This window comes from Mytilus galloprovincialis, chromosome 12 (assembly GCF_965363235.1).
Source record: "Mytilus galloprovincialis chromosome 12, xbMytGall1.hap1.1, whole genome shotgun sequence".
NCBI lineage: Eukaryota > Metazoa > Mollusca > Bivalvia > Mytilida > Mytilidae > Mytilus > Mytilus galloprovincialis.
The window spans coordinates 68643653-68658738 of NC_134849.1; the positions used below are offsets into that span (position 1 = coordinate 68643653).

General features: G+C 31.5%; 1 protein-coding gene across 1 annotated transcript in view; it reads right to left on the minus strand.

Moving 5' to 3' along the window:
• The window catches only part of LOC143054665 (uncharacterized), a 71309-nt gene that overhangs the window by 54130 nt on the left and 2093 nt on the right, over positions 1-15086 (minus strand). The window contains exons 2-4 of the mRNA XM_076227686.1: positions 9060-9120; positions 7681-7747; positions 5999-6152 (exon numbers count right to left, since the gene is read on the minus strand). The gene's annotated coding sequence lies outside the window, so the exon portion shown is untranslated. The remainder of the gene's footprint in view (positions 1-5998; positions 6153-7680; positions 7748-9059; positions 9121-15086) is intronic.

A 15086-nucleotide genomic window follows, 5' to 3' on the forward strand; every position in this document is an offset into this window, starting at 1 on the left:
ATCTTTGTCCTATGGTCTAGGAATAATTGTATCATTGTTAATCATACCACATCTTCTAATTATTATATGGTATGGGTTTTGCTCATGGTTGAAGGCTATTAGACGACCTGTAATTGTTTATATCTTTGTCCTATGGTCTAGGAATAATTGTATCATTGTTAATCATACCACATCTCCTAATTATTATATGGTATGAGTTTTGCTCATTATGGAAGGCTGTTGAACGACCTGTAATTGTTTATTTCTTTGTCCTATGGTCTAGGACTAATTGAATCATTGTTAATCATACCACATCTCCTAATTATTATATTGTAAGGGTTTTGCTCATTGTTGAAGGCTATAAGACGATCTGTAATTGTTTATATCTTTGTCCTATGGTCTAGGAATAATTGTATCATTGTTAATCATACCACATCTCCTAATTATTATATGGTATGGGTTTTGCACATTGTTGAAGGCTGTTGAACGACCTGTAATTGTTTATATCTTTGTCCTATGGTCTAGGAATAATTGTATCATTGTTAATCATACCACATCTTCTAATTATTATATGGTATGGGTTTTGCTCATTGTTGAAGGCTATTAGACGACCTGTAATTTTTTATATCTTTGTCGTATGGTCTAGGAATAATTGTATCATTGTTAATCATACCACATCTCCTAATTATTATATGGTATGGGTTTTGCACATTGTTGAAGGCTGTTGAACGACCTGTAATTGTTTATTTCTTTGTCCTATGGTCTAGGAATAATTGTATCATTGTTAATCATACCACATCTTCTAATTATTATATGGTATGGTTTTGCTCATGGTTGAAGGCTATTAGATGACCTGTAATTGTTTATATCTTTGTCCTATGGTCTAGGAATAATTGCTTCATTGTTAATCATACCACATCTCCTAATTATTATATGGTATGAGTTTTGCTCATTATGGAAGGCTGTTGAACGACCTGTAATTGTTTATATCTTTGTCCTATGGTCTAGGAATAATTGTATCATTGTTAATCATACCACATCTTCTAATTATTATATGGTATGGGTTTTGCTCATTGTTGAAGGCTGTTGAACGACCTGTAATTGTTTATATCTTTGTCCTTTGGTCTAGGAATAATTGTATCATTGTTAATCATACCACATCTTCTAATTATTATATGGTAAGGGTTTTGCTCATTGTTGAAGGCTATTAGACGACCTGTAATTGTTTCTATCTTTGTCCTATGGTCTAGGAATAATTGCTTCATTGTTAATCATACCACAACTCCTAATTATTATATGGTAAGGGTTTTGCTCATTGTTGAAGGCTATTAGACGACCTGTAATTGTTTTTATCTTTGTCCTATGGTCTAGGAATAATTGTATCATTGTTAATGATACCACATCTTCTTATTTTTATATTGTATCGGTTTGCTCATTGTTGAAGGCTGTTGAACGACCTGTAATTGTTTATATCTTTGTCCTATGGTCTAGGAATAATTGTATCATTGTTAATCATACCACATCTTCTAATTATTATATGGTATGGGTTTTGCTTATTGTTGATGGCTGTTAAACGACCTGTAATTGTTTATATCTTTGTCCTATGGTCTAGGAATAATTGTATCATTGTTAATCATACCACATCTTCTAATTATTATATGGTATGGGTTTTGCTCATTGTTGAAGGCTATTAGACGACCTGTAATTGTTTCTATCTTTGTCCTTTGGTCTAGGAATAATTGTACAGGGATGATTCCAGGTGTTTTCAAATGGGTCCCTTGAACATCAAATTGGGAATTTTTATCCCAATTGGGAATTTTTTATGCATACAATCTAAAACGAAATAATATCATTTTCCTGACATGTAGAAACGGAAAATGTATATTAAGTTTCACCTTAACACTGCTTGAAGAAGTTATTGGATTCAGACCAGGGAAGTTGTAATACATAAATACCATGAATACCATTGCACATTATGCACTATCATCTTAACTTTGGTAAACAAGGCATATATACCAGCTAACATAAACCTATGGCACTTAAGCAGTTTAGCTATTTATTCGAATTTCAAATTATCTCAAATTATCTCATAATATATAAGATATCTTATATAACATATTAGATTTTTATAAGATATCTCATTTAGTATATGAGATATCTTATATAATTTATTTTTCTAAAGCTATCTTATATATTATATGAGATATCTTATATTATATGAGATATCTTATATATTAAATAAGATATCTTATAAAGTTTAAAAACTTTATAAGATATCTAAAATACTTTATACTTAGATATCTTATATACTTTATAAGATATCTTCTAAAGTTTATAAGATATCTCATTAAGTATATGAAATATCTTATAAATATTTTTTATACAAGATATCTTATATAGTTTATTGGATATCATCTTAAAAAAATTATATAAGATATATTATGTGAATTATCTTATAATTTCTATACAATGCCTCTAATAATATATCTTATATAATATATATAGATTCTACCACTTCATTGAGTGTAATACGATATTTATCCACTCGAGACAGTTAAATTTTCAAATTTAAAACGCAAGGCTTGCCCGAGCATTTTAAATATTTAAAATTTAACTGTCGAGAGTGGATAAATATCGTATTACACGAGATTTGGTGGTGGAATCTGTTTCTCTAATGATTTTCTAACATTATGCAGGCACACTTATTCCTTCTTTTCAAATGATCAGCAAAAAGATGTGTTCTTTCTATGTGGCGTCATCAGGCATGGTCGCCTTTTTTCATGCCGACACAATAGGAAATTCAGAGGAAAGCAAGAACAATCGACGTCATAATCGGATTTTAACCAATGAAGTACTGAGATCAAATGAACCACATATTGATTAAATTTTTTTTATACAATGGGTGCAGAAAGGGATAAATTGACGAAGAATTAGAGAAATAAGATATATCTTAAATAAACTTTTTTTTTGAAATCTTATATAAATAGATATCTTATATAATAAAGAAGATATCTAATATCGATTATAAGATATATAGTATATAAGATATCTTATAAATATACTTTATATAAGATATCTTTTATATAGTTTATAAGATTATATCTTATACAATTTATAAGATATCTTATAAAGAAAACTATATGAGATATCTTATAAACTATAAAAGATATCTCATAAATTTTATAACATATGCATGTAAGATATCTTATAAACTTTATAAGATATCTTACAAACTATATAAGATATCTAATGAACTATTATATAAGCTATCTTATAAAGTTTATGAGATATGTTGAAGTTAGATTAAATAACAAAACGGCTTGCCATATTAACCACTGAAAAAAATCATCCATTCGGTATTTTTTCAACAGATCATCTTTATAAGCTTACCTTGATTCAAATGGATTTCAAATTGAACTGGCCAATTGTCGAATTCAGAAAAGCAATTACAAAAGGTTATATACTTTTATTTAAAGCAATTGCACCAGGCACCAGTGAACTTTAAAATTATTTGGATCATTTTTATATCTTTTGAAACAGTTCCATAATGATGACATCGTATTTCAGGGGGGGGCTCATTTCATGAATGAATGGTCCATCGTCAACATTATTTTCAAAAACGCTCAAACTTTTGTCTTTTGAGGAAATAGAGTAAAACATAAAATAATTTCTTTTACAAAACAGGATTTAAGCAAGTTACATAAACGGCTCTGCTGATATATCAAAATTTGAATTTTTTCTTTGCCGAGGTCTGCTTTGACACCAATTTTGACAAAAAGCATGTTTTTGATCAACCTGCTAAGCGATCTACTTTTGCGAATTCAAATACTCCCATAAATTTTATTCAATTGAATATGGTTGCTAAAATTGTTAATAAAATGCGATCGTAGTCAGCATTCTTATCAGGAGTTTACTACGTTTTGACGAAAATTATAGTTGCGGTAATAGGTGACTGAAACTTTTTCGGAAATACCGATTTTTATTTTATTTTCCTGAATTGGGAATTTATATTCACTAACATTTTTTTGGGGCCGCTGGCAGATTTAAGGGCCGCTAAGCGGCCCTAAACTATATAGTGGAATCATCCCTGTTTGTATCATTGTTAATCATACCACATCTTCTAATTATTATATGGTATGGGTTTTGCACATTGTTGAAGGCTGTTGGACGACCTGTAATTGTTTATATCTTTGTCCTATGGTCTAGGAATAATTGTATAATTGTTAATCATACCACATCTCCTAATTATTATATGGTATGGGTTTTGCTCATTGTTGAAGGCTATTAGACGACCTGTAATTGTTTATATCTTTGTCCTATGGTCTAGGAATAATTGTATCATTGTTAATCATACCACATCTCCTAATTATTATATGGTTTGAGTTTTGGTTATTGTGGAAGGCTGTTGAACGACCTGTAATTGTTTATATCTTTTTCCTATGGTCTAGGATTAATTGTATCATTGTTAATCATACCACAACTCCTTATTTTGAGATCGTTTCAAGATTTGGGTTTTATAAAAAGGTCGGCATTTAAGAAACACATAAAAAATATCAAGTAACAGTTTCTTAAAACATTATCAATAATCAACTAGACCAGTCACATTAAATTCAATCATTTTTTTTAATTCTGTATGTGCCTGTCCACAGCCAGGACCTATAACGTAGTGGCTGTAGTTAGAAGCTGTGTACCATATTTGTGTTTCCTTTATTGTTGTAGTAGGCTGTTCGTTTTTTCTTTTGAAATGTTTCACATTTTATCATACCAAGGCTTTTTATAGATGATTATATGGTATGGGTTTTGCTCATTGTTGAAGACTGTTGGACAAACTGTAATTGTTGATATTATTATTCTTTAGTCTAGGGATACGTGTATCATTGTTAATCATCACATGAACTTTCATGAACATTTTCTTTATACAATGAATTTGAATAATTTCAAACTATTGGGTAACAGAAAGAAGTTGCACAGCATAAACAACAAGAATGTGTCCTAAGTACACGAATGCCCATTCCGCATTATAATGTTCTATGTTCAGTGGACCGTGAACTGGGAGTAATCTCTAATTTGACATTAAAATTAGAAAGATCATATCATAAGGAACATGTGTACTAAGTTTCAAGTTGATTGGACTTCAAGTTTATCAAAAACTTAAACTTGAAGCAGGACAGACGGACCAACGGACGGAAGATCAGACGAACAGACGGACCCACAGATCAAAAAACATAATGCCCATTAAAAAGGGGCATAAAAATTGCTAACATTCTACAAATCAACATTTTCAAGCTGTTCATCAAATATAAAATCATTCCCTTCCATAGAAGCCAAGATTGATTGATTGATTGTTGGTTGCTTAACGTCCAGTGGCAAATATTTCATGCATATTCAGGACGAGAACAAGTTCACAATAAATACAATAGGTAGGTTGTTGTAATAGAGGCCATCTAGGATGATGGTCGGGGAAATTTGGACTGCCACTGGAAAATGAGGGTATATTGGATAGGGACAGAAATTTTGCCTTGCAACAGGCCACCTACGGACCCCTCAAAGAGTTGCAAGGGTTCTTAACATGCAAAAAGCGTGGCACTCTCTTTACACGAGGCATCGGATTTAACGTCCCCCTTATGACCGGATGTGACTGTGAACTTGATACATCCCGCACAGCCAAACGGACGCCCCACTTCAGCAAGTGTTTTACTGCCGGTCGGGAGAAGACCAAGTGACCATATTTCACCCTTGGGGATAGAAGCCAAGAAAAAGAAATTTTCATTGTACAATGAGTGTTGCATAATTTCAAACTATCAACCAATAGGAAGTGGATGTATTACAGATGTGAAAACAGGAAGTGGCTGTATGGCAGATGTGAAAACAGGAAGTGGCTGTATGGCAGATGTGAAAACAGGAAATGGCTGTATGGCAGATGTGAAAACAGGAAGTGACTGTATGGCAGATGTGAAAAAAAGGAAGTGGCTGTATGGCATATGTGAAAACTACTTACTCTGACTCTGTATTGATTTACCTCATTTTGGAGAAGCAGCAAATATTAATTTTCAAGTCTTTGGTTGAACTGTCCAGGGTTCAAACCCACCACCTCCCACACTAAGGGTGAACACAATACCACAACACCGTGAAGATCATCGAGACAGTCTTTATGGATTGATTTGTTTTGTTCTCTTAAAAAAACATATATTATACAATACATACTAATAAATAAATACTGATGAATGTACTTCTGAGGTCAGCCTAATTTATAAGTAACGTTCTGTCGTCATCTAAAGCATCTGTGAAAAATAACTATAAATCATATTTACTTGTTTAAGCCCAATATATATGTAAAATTGAAGTATGACTAAAAAATACTTCATTCGTACTTGTTATGAATGTTTCTTATAAACATATCAATGTGTGTGTGTTATCTCCCTGTTTCAATAAAATAAACTTACAGTTATAAGTTATATGGTTCGCTATTGACCCCCTACGGATCCATAGAGGGTTAGTAAAATCCATAGGGGCTGAGGCCGAAGGAGGTAAGAAGTGAACCATATATACGATATAACAAGTTTATCGCACATGGGACTTTTCCTGCTGTGTTTTGTATGAAAATAAACAATGAAATACAACAACATCAATAGATGAGGTCACCATTAAAAATAGACAGACGTCATGAACCCATATGAAATTTATTAACCCCATACAGATCCATAGGGGGTCACCATGTGACGGCGTTAAACCAATCACAACGTCATAATTTACCCGTGGTGCGATAAAAAGGTATAATGTGCAATTATTTCCTTTAAGTTAAAATGAATAAATCCTAAATTTAATGGCCCGCTTCATCAAAATGAAGACCTTATCATATGAGGTTATTTTTTAATCGTTGACTATATATTGACCTGTGCACATCTCAATTCTTGCTTTGTTGGGTTGCTCATTGATATTTATCTCACTTTATTTTTTTATAGCACAAGTTCAATGCTTATATTTGAAGACAAATAACATTGTAATGATGTTATCACATTCTTTGTGTCTTGTTTACTATAAAAACATTGGTGGTATTTTGAATGTAAAAACTATATGTTGATTATCTCCCCTTATGGAGTTTGAATATTTTACATTATCTCCCCTTATAGTTTGAACATTTTATTTTATCTCTCTTTTTAAAGTTTGGACATTTTACATTATCTCCCCTTATAGAGTTTGAATATTTTACATTATCTCCCCTTATAAAGTTTGAACATTTTACATTATCTCCCCTTATAGAGTTTGAACATTTAACCTTATCTCCCCGTATAGAGTTTGAATATTTTACATTATCTCCCCTTAAAGAGTTTAAATATTTTACATTATCTCCCCTTATAGAGTTTGAATATTTTACATTATCTCCCCTTATAGAGTTTAAATATTTTACATTATCTCCCCTTATATTAAACATTTTACCCTTATCTCCCCTTATAGAGTTTGAACATTTAACATTATCTCCCCTTACAGAGTTTGAATATTTTACATTATCTCCCCCTATAGAGTTTGAACATTTTACATTATCTCCCCTTACCGTGCTTATAGAGTTTGAACATTTTTCATTATCTCCCCTTATAGAGTTTGAACATTTCACATTATCTTCCCCTATAGAGTTTGAACATTTTACATTTGAATTCAATAGTAAATGATCCTATATAGTTCACATATATAATGTACACTTACCTATAATAACAACTTGTTGTGGACAAGGATCACGTTGACTATAATAACAACTTGACTGGACAAGGATCTAATAAATACAAATAATAGATGTTCAAACTAAAAATATGGCTAAACAAGAATGTGTCCAAAGTACACGGATGCCCCACTCCCACTATCATTTTCCATGTTCAATGGACCGTGAAATTGGATAAAAAATATAATAAGGCATTAAAATTAGAAAGATAATATCATAGGGAACATTTGTACTAAGTTTCAAGTTGATTGGACTTCAACTTCATCAAAAACTACCTTGACCAAAAACTTTAACCTGAAACATGCACTTTCATTTTCTATGTTCAGTGGACCGTGAAATTGGGGTCAAAAGTTTAATTTGGCTTTAAAATTAGAAAGATCATATCATAAGGAACATGTGTACTAAGTTTCAAGTTGATTGGACTTCAACTTCATCAAAAACTACCTTGACCAAAAACTTTAACCTGAAACATGCACTTTCATTTTCTATGTTCAGTGGACCATGAAATTGGGGTCAAAAGTTTAATTTGGCTATAAAATTAGAAAGATCATATCATAAGGAACATGTGTACTAAGTTTCAAGTTGATTGGACTTCAACTTCATCAAAAACTACCTTGACCAAAAACTTTAACCTGAAGCGGGACAGACGGATGAACGAACGAACAGACGGACGGACGAACGAACGAGGGACGGACGGACGAACGAACGGACGCACAGACCAGAAAACATAATTCCCCTCTACTATCGTAGGTGGGGCATAAAAATAAAAAGAAAAACAACAGTACACAAAACACAAAATTAACAGTTAAAGACTGAGCAACAGGAAACCCATCAACAGTTTGGGGTTATCTCAGGTGCTCCACATGTGGCACTTGTGTTGCTAATTAATAAGTACACACTCAGCGATAGTTCTAATTTAAAGATAGTTTTCAATGGTTGAATACAATGTTGACCTCTTTCATTGAATGGTTGCTGTCTCATTGACATTAACATCCAATCTGTCATTCCTACACCACAAGTGACTTCTTAAAAACTCTTACTCTTTTAAGCAACTCACATTGTAATGATTGTAATGTTTTGTTTAGTTTTCACTAACAAATGCACTTCATTTTGTTAAATTATATCATGTTATTTCTTGTTTCCAATTTATTTAACAAAAGTAGATGAGTGCAAAAAGTTAATCCTGTTTAAAAAGAATTAAAAAAAAAAAGAACTGGTGTAATGCTACTTAGAATGAACCAGCTAGCTCTTGATTATCTCCCCTTTAAGAATTTTAACATTTACAATTGAAATATATTTCTGAATTTCATTCGATAAAACAAATAACTTAACGATCCAATACAATTTGACTATAATATTCACTTACCTTTACTAAGTAATAAATTGACTGGACTTGAATCAAATAAAACGAACAGTAGATCTTTAAACTGAAAATATAAAATAGCTCAATTTCAGTTCTTCACATTTATATAAATATCGGTTGAACCATTTCTGAATATGTATACTTGTGACAAGTAACTTGTCATGAATGAAAAAAGAAGAGGTTTAACCTACCATAGTACCATAAATAGCTCAGTGTAAGAGTTTTAGGACAAATTCATAATAGCATGAAGGCCTGTTATTAGCAAGGATGTCTAACGGGAGTTATTTTTGTGTCACGTCACTGTATTATTAGACAGGCTCTGTCTAATGGGAGTTATTTTTTGTGTCATGTCACTTTAACTGGTATTATGGTACGAATACGGATTTTTGTCATACATGTAGCTAATCCGCTTCAAAAATAAATAATTTAGACAAGTGATTTGGAAATGGAATATGACGCTTTTAATGCAATTAATGCAATAAATGGATGGAACATGAACTAAAGGCAATATTCATCACGTTCTAATGAAGTTATAAACTTATTTTGCTGATAGTCAGAATGTTTTCATGTATGCTCTCGAGCAACAAGTATTGGAAGTGAATGAAAATACTTCATACAAAGTTGTTTGTTTGAAATATACATGAAGCATACAACCAATCTATAAAGTCAATGTAACGATAGTGTCCGACCGTACATGTACGGTCTGATTTATATTAAGAAGTTGGCCAAGTTTATTAGATACAAATGCATATAACAGATCAACATAACTTAACTGTCAAATTAGTATAAAAAAGTTTTAATTGAAATAATAAACAGCTGCGCCATGAGCGCATGATACGCCCGACGTCTTATGTGGAAGTCTTATGCAATAATCATGAATAGTTTATGAGAAAGTTTTAAGCAATAACCATATATTGTTTAAGAGACACAGCGGGACATGTGAAACCCCCCACCCTGTTTTGTTTTACAAAAACTAAATATTACCAAAATAAAATTTTGAATCAAAACCAAAAAGTATACAGATCTTTATATTAATATATCAAAAAAGTGTGTAAAGTTTAAAGCAATAATCATTTATAACTTATTTTTGAGATACGGCGCGACATGTAAAAAACCCTCCCCTGTTTAAAAAAATACTCAATAACTCAAAAATAAAATTTTGAATAATCACCAAAAAGTATACAGATCTTTAGATTAATAGAACAAAGAAGTGTGTAAAGTTTTAAGCAATAATCATAAATCGTTTTTGAGATACGGCACAACATGTAAAAAAAACCCTCCCCCTTTTTTACAAAATACTAATAACTCAAAAATGAAATTTTGAATCATCACCAAAAAGTATACAGATATTGAGATTAATATAACAAAGACATGTGTAAAGTTTTAAGCAATAATCATAAATAGTTTATGAGATATGGCACGACATGTAAAAAAAAACCTCCCCCTTTTTTACAAAATACTCAATAACTCAAAAATGAAATTTTGAATCATCACCAAAAAGTATACAGATATTGAGATTAATATAACTAAGAAGTGTTTAAAGTTTTAAGTCATAATCAAGAATGGTTTTTGAGATACAGTGCGACATGTGAAAAAAACACACCCTTGTTTTAGTTATAAAGTGCCGTAACTCAAAAAGTTTAAATCTTATTTCCACCAAAAAGTATACAGATCATTTGACCATCATAAGAAACAACTATATTAAGTTTCATGAAATTTGGATAAGTCGTTCTCAAGTTACGGTGCGACATGTTTACGCCGGACAGACGGACGACGGACGAACACCGGACATTTGTATACCATAATACGTCCCATCAAAATTTTAACGGGCGTATAAAAACTTTATATATATTTAATTCAATTATTTAAAAAATTGACGCTAATTAAATCTGTTAATCTCTTGTATTTAGCATGTCGATCAGTACTACATTAATCATGTTAATTGAATTATGATCACTGAAGTTGAAGATATTGGAAATAAACATAATGTTGGAGGACAATTGTTTTAGAATATTTAGCAATTTTACAATAAAACTCAAATGCAAATGTAAAAAATAAAATGTTACTTGTGGTAGCAAGTGTCACCTTGGGCGAGAGTACCAAAATAGGATTCAGATATACAATTAAACAGTGATTACTTATGAAGATAAATAAATTTTAAAAAAATATACAGAATTTCTTGTTTTGATGTCTTTTAATGTTATGGATTAGATCTTTTTTTTTTTATTACAAACATATAATTCTTTAAAACTTGATTGATTTTAATTAAATGACTAGCCTCGACTTTAAAAAAGTAAGAAGGAAATCCATTGAATAAATAATTCACATGTTTAAATGAATCCAACCATAAGATTGATGTCCATTCAAGTCGTTAAACTCCCCATTCAGGCCTGAGTTGTGGCTTCAGAAATATTTTTTTTTTAATTTTTTTTAATTTGAAGTTTATTGAAAAGTGAAAAATATAAATAAAACTACCAACTTTGTAATTTCTGGTCCGTCCAAGTTTACGTAACATTACGTTGTAAACCAGTGATGATTAAACATAATTTATTCAATGAAAATTCGAAAATCTTATTTCATATAGGAGAAAATTTTATTTGAGACAATTATCATGATTATTTTAAAAATATGAGGGAAAAAAATTGAAAAAATACTTTAAAACATGAGTAAACTATTTCTAATTTTATCTACATGTATGAAAAATATTTCAAAGGACAAGGTATGATAAGGGGCATTTTTTGCCCCCTCTTCAAATGACTTCATATTCAATCCATCATTAGTCTATGCATAGTGATTTTAAAAAATGTGGAACATTTTGTGTTTATGTGATTATTTGGTTGCCTAGCAACGGCTTTTATAAAACGAACTATAATATCCATATTTATTGCAATTGCCCTAAGAAACGACTACTGAATCTATTAAAATGAATGCTAATGTGTTAACAAACACTTGAATATTTATTATTGTTGTGTCTTTCATTTTTAAAAGTTCTTAATAGCAACCTAACAACCACAATGTTGCCTAGTGACCACACACAAGTACTTTCTTATCCAATGATATCCACACAAAAAATGAAAAATTCAAATATCTTCATACAACTCATATTAAGTCGACTCCATATTAATATATTTAGTAACAATGTTTGCATGAAAAAAACAATTTGATTTTTTATAGATCTATATAATCCGTCAAATCAACCCGAGTTTTCCTTAGCAACGCATAGTTAGTTTTAAGAAAACAGTTGAAGAACATTTAAAACTGTTTAGTATCACTGAGTGTAACTTTTAAGCTTGAAACGTGGAACTAAAAGATATTTATGAGTACCTATGGTGCAGATGTGCAATTCTAATATAATTCTGAATTCAGTGTTTCCATGGTTACACAGGAGCGTATCCATGATATAATATCTTGCTTAGCAACCATTGCAAATTAGATAAAATAATTTTTATGCATAATTATTTAAGTATGTATTTTCATATAAAAGAGAGACAGCAGATACATATTTTTTTTAGTTTTGCATACTGTATAATAATCTAATATTATTTGCTGCTAACAACAGCCTTATGACATGTACCCCTCCCCTCCTTTTCACAATGTTCATTTTTTTCTCTATTGTTATTTTCAAAACAAAATCAATTGTGCATGATCTGATGAATAGACATATTGAATGTTATTTATGACTATAGGTTTCAATTAATTTCCGTATTTTTTTTCTTCACCCAAAGATTGAATAATTTAACTTAAATAAATGGAGAATGTGTCCATTGACATAGGGACTCAATTGATTCCCCCGCTAATATATAAAGTTATACAGAGACATATCTCAAGAACTTTAAAAGTGAAGCTACTAAAATTTGAACTTAAACTGAGTTTAGTGGCAATAATCATAGTATATGCATTTCATAACATTGAATTGAGACAAACTCAGGTTAGAGATTGGAAACAAAATATCAGCATTTTTTTCATTTGTAAAGGAGCATATCCCTAGAACAGAAAAAAGAAATCACCAAAATTCATACTGGGTCTGTGTTTTGTGCTAATAAGCATTGTTTTATAAGTTTCCTAACATTTGGTTGAAGCAAATTAAAGTTAGAGAACAGAAACGAATAATTCAGCAATTTTGCTTTAGTGCAGGGACATAACTCTTGAACTGGAAAAGTGGCACCATCAAAATTCAAACTCTATCTGTGTTTTGTGGTAATGAACAGTGTGTATAAGTTTTATATCATTTGACATGTGTTTTGTGTAGATAAGCATTGTGTATAAGTTTCTTAACATTTGGTTGAGGCAAACTGAAGTTAGAGATCGGAAACCAATTTTGGAACGTACAGACGGACGGACCTACAATTTATGTATGTACGTATTTATAGACAGACAAGGGAACAACTTAATGCTTGCTCCGGTACTGAGAGGACGTCTTTACTACATACGTGGAGCACAAAAAAATAGTTGAGGATTATAAGAGTAGAAATTATTGATGTGTAAACTTAGCTGCTGACATTCAAAATTTACATAAACGTCCATTTTTTTTAAAACCTTTTAGTTGTAAAATAAATTTTATGCAGTAAAGAGTAGTACCATTCAATTTCATATTATTATTTACAACATTGAGTAAATTGGTGCATATTGTACACTGTGATTGTTAAATTGATGTACATATTGATATTTTTCAACTGGGGCCGAGAGGATAGAAGGCGATGACTTTGGGTTCTTTTACAATTTTATTTTTAATCTAAGACAAAAGATGAATATATCATGAAAAAATAGAATAATAACATATCTATCTTTGGGCAATCCAGAAAATGATAGGAGTCTAGTGGTTTTAGTCATTTTGTTCAATGCATTTATTATAAATAAGAAGATGTGGTATGGTTGACATCTCTCCACTCAAAAGACCTAAATGACACAGAAATTAACAACCTTACGGCTTTCAACATGAGCAAAGCCCATACCATCAGTTATAAAAAGCCCCGAAATAACAATGTCAAACGATTCAAACGAGATAACCAACGGCCTAATCTATGCAGACAAAAATTAACAAAAAAACAAATATGTAACACATAAGCAAACGATAACCACTAAATAACAGGAGTCAGTTTCACAAAAAAAACTTACGACTAAGAATGATTGTAAGTATACTGAATTGTGCATGGCTCACGATCAATCTTACTCGTAAGTGTTTTTTTAGTGAAACTGACTCCATGCTTCTGACTTGATAATATATGATAAACAGAATAATACATGGCAAAATCCGTATCACCACTGAGGGGGGATAGGACCTTTATCGGGACTCCGGGATCGCATGTTTTTAAGCTCGGGATTTCGGGATTGACACTTTCGGGATTCGGGAATTCTTTTTTTCTGATTTCGGGACGTCGGGATTTACTTTATTTAAATTCGGGACCTCAGGATTTCGTGTTTTTAAGCCCGGGATTTCGGGATCAGGACCCTTCCTATCCCCCTCACCACTCGACCAATATCAGCCCTCGGGACCTTCGGCCCTCGGGACTGATATTGGTTTCTCGTTGTGATGCAGCATGCGATACGGATTTTGCCATGTATTATTCTATATATATTTTAGGTATATTGGGCACTGATATTGGGGTCAAAAGTCATTTTGTGATCGTAAGCGGCTGACATGAACAGAACAAGTTACGAGGAAAAAAGTGTTTTAAAATTAAATATATTTATAAAATAAAGTATTGTTGGTGTTATATCTTAATTGGATTATCTGTGTTCTCACAATACCTTGGTATATCTTTGAGTAGGTTTTACCAAAATCGTAAGTTTTACACTTTCTTTCACAGGAAGCATATTTTGGTCAGGGGCGCGAAACGGGTGCGCATAATATACAACTCGTTTCAGGAGTTGTTTCTCCGGAAAATCTTAAGTCAGATAAGTTTTTTTTTCGCGCGGATGCCGGAACCAATCACATTCAGTTTTGAATCCGGTTTCTTAACTGGAAGAAGAAGAGGTTGCAGCAAGAAACATCTACTAAATATCTTGGCTTAACAATACAAACTGATTTGA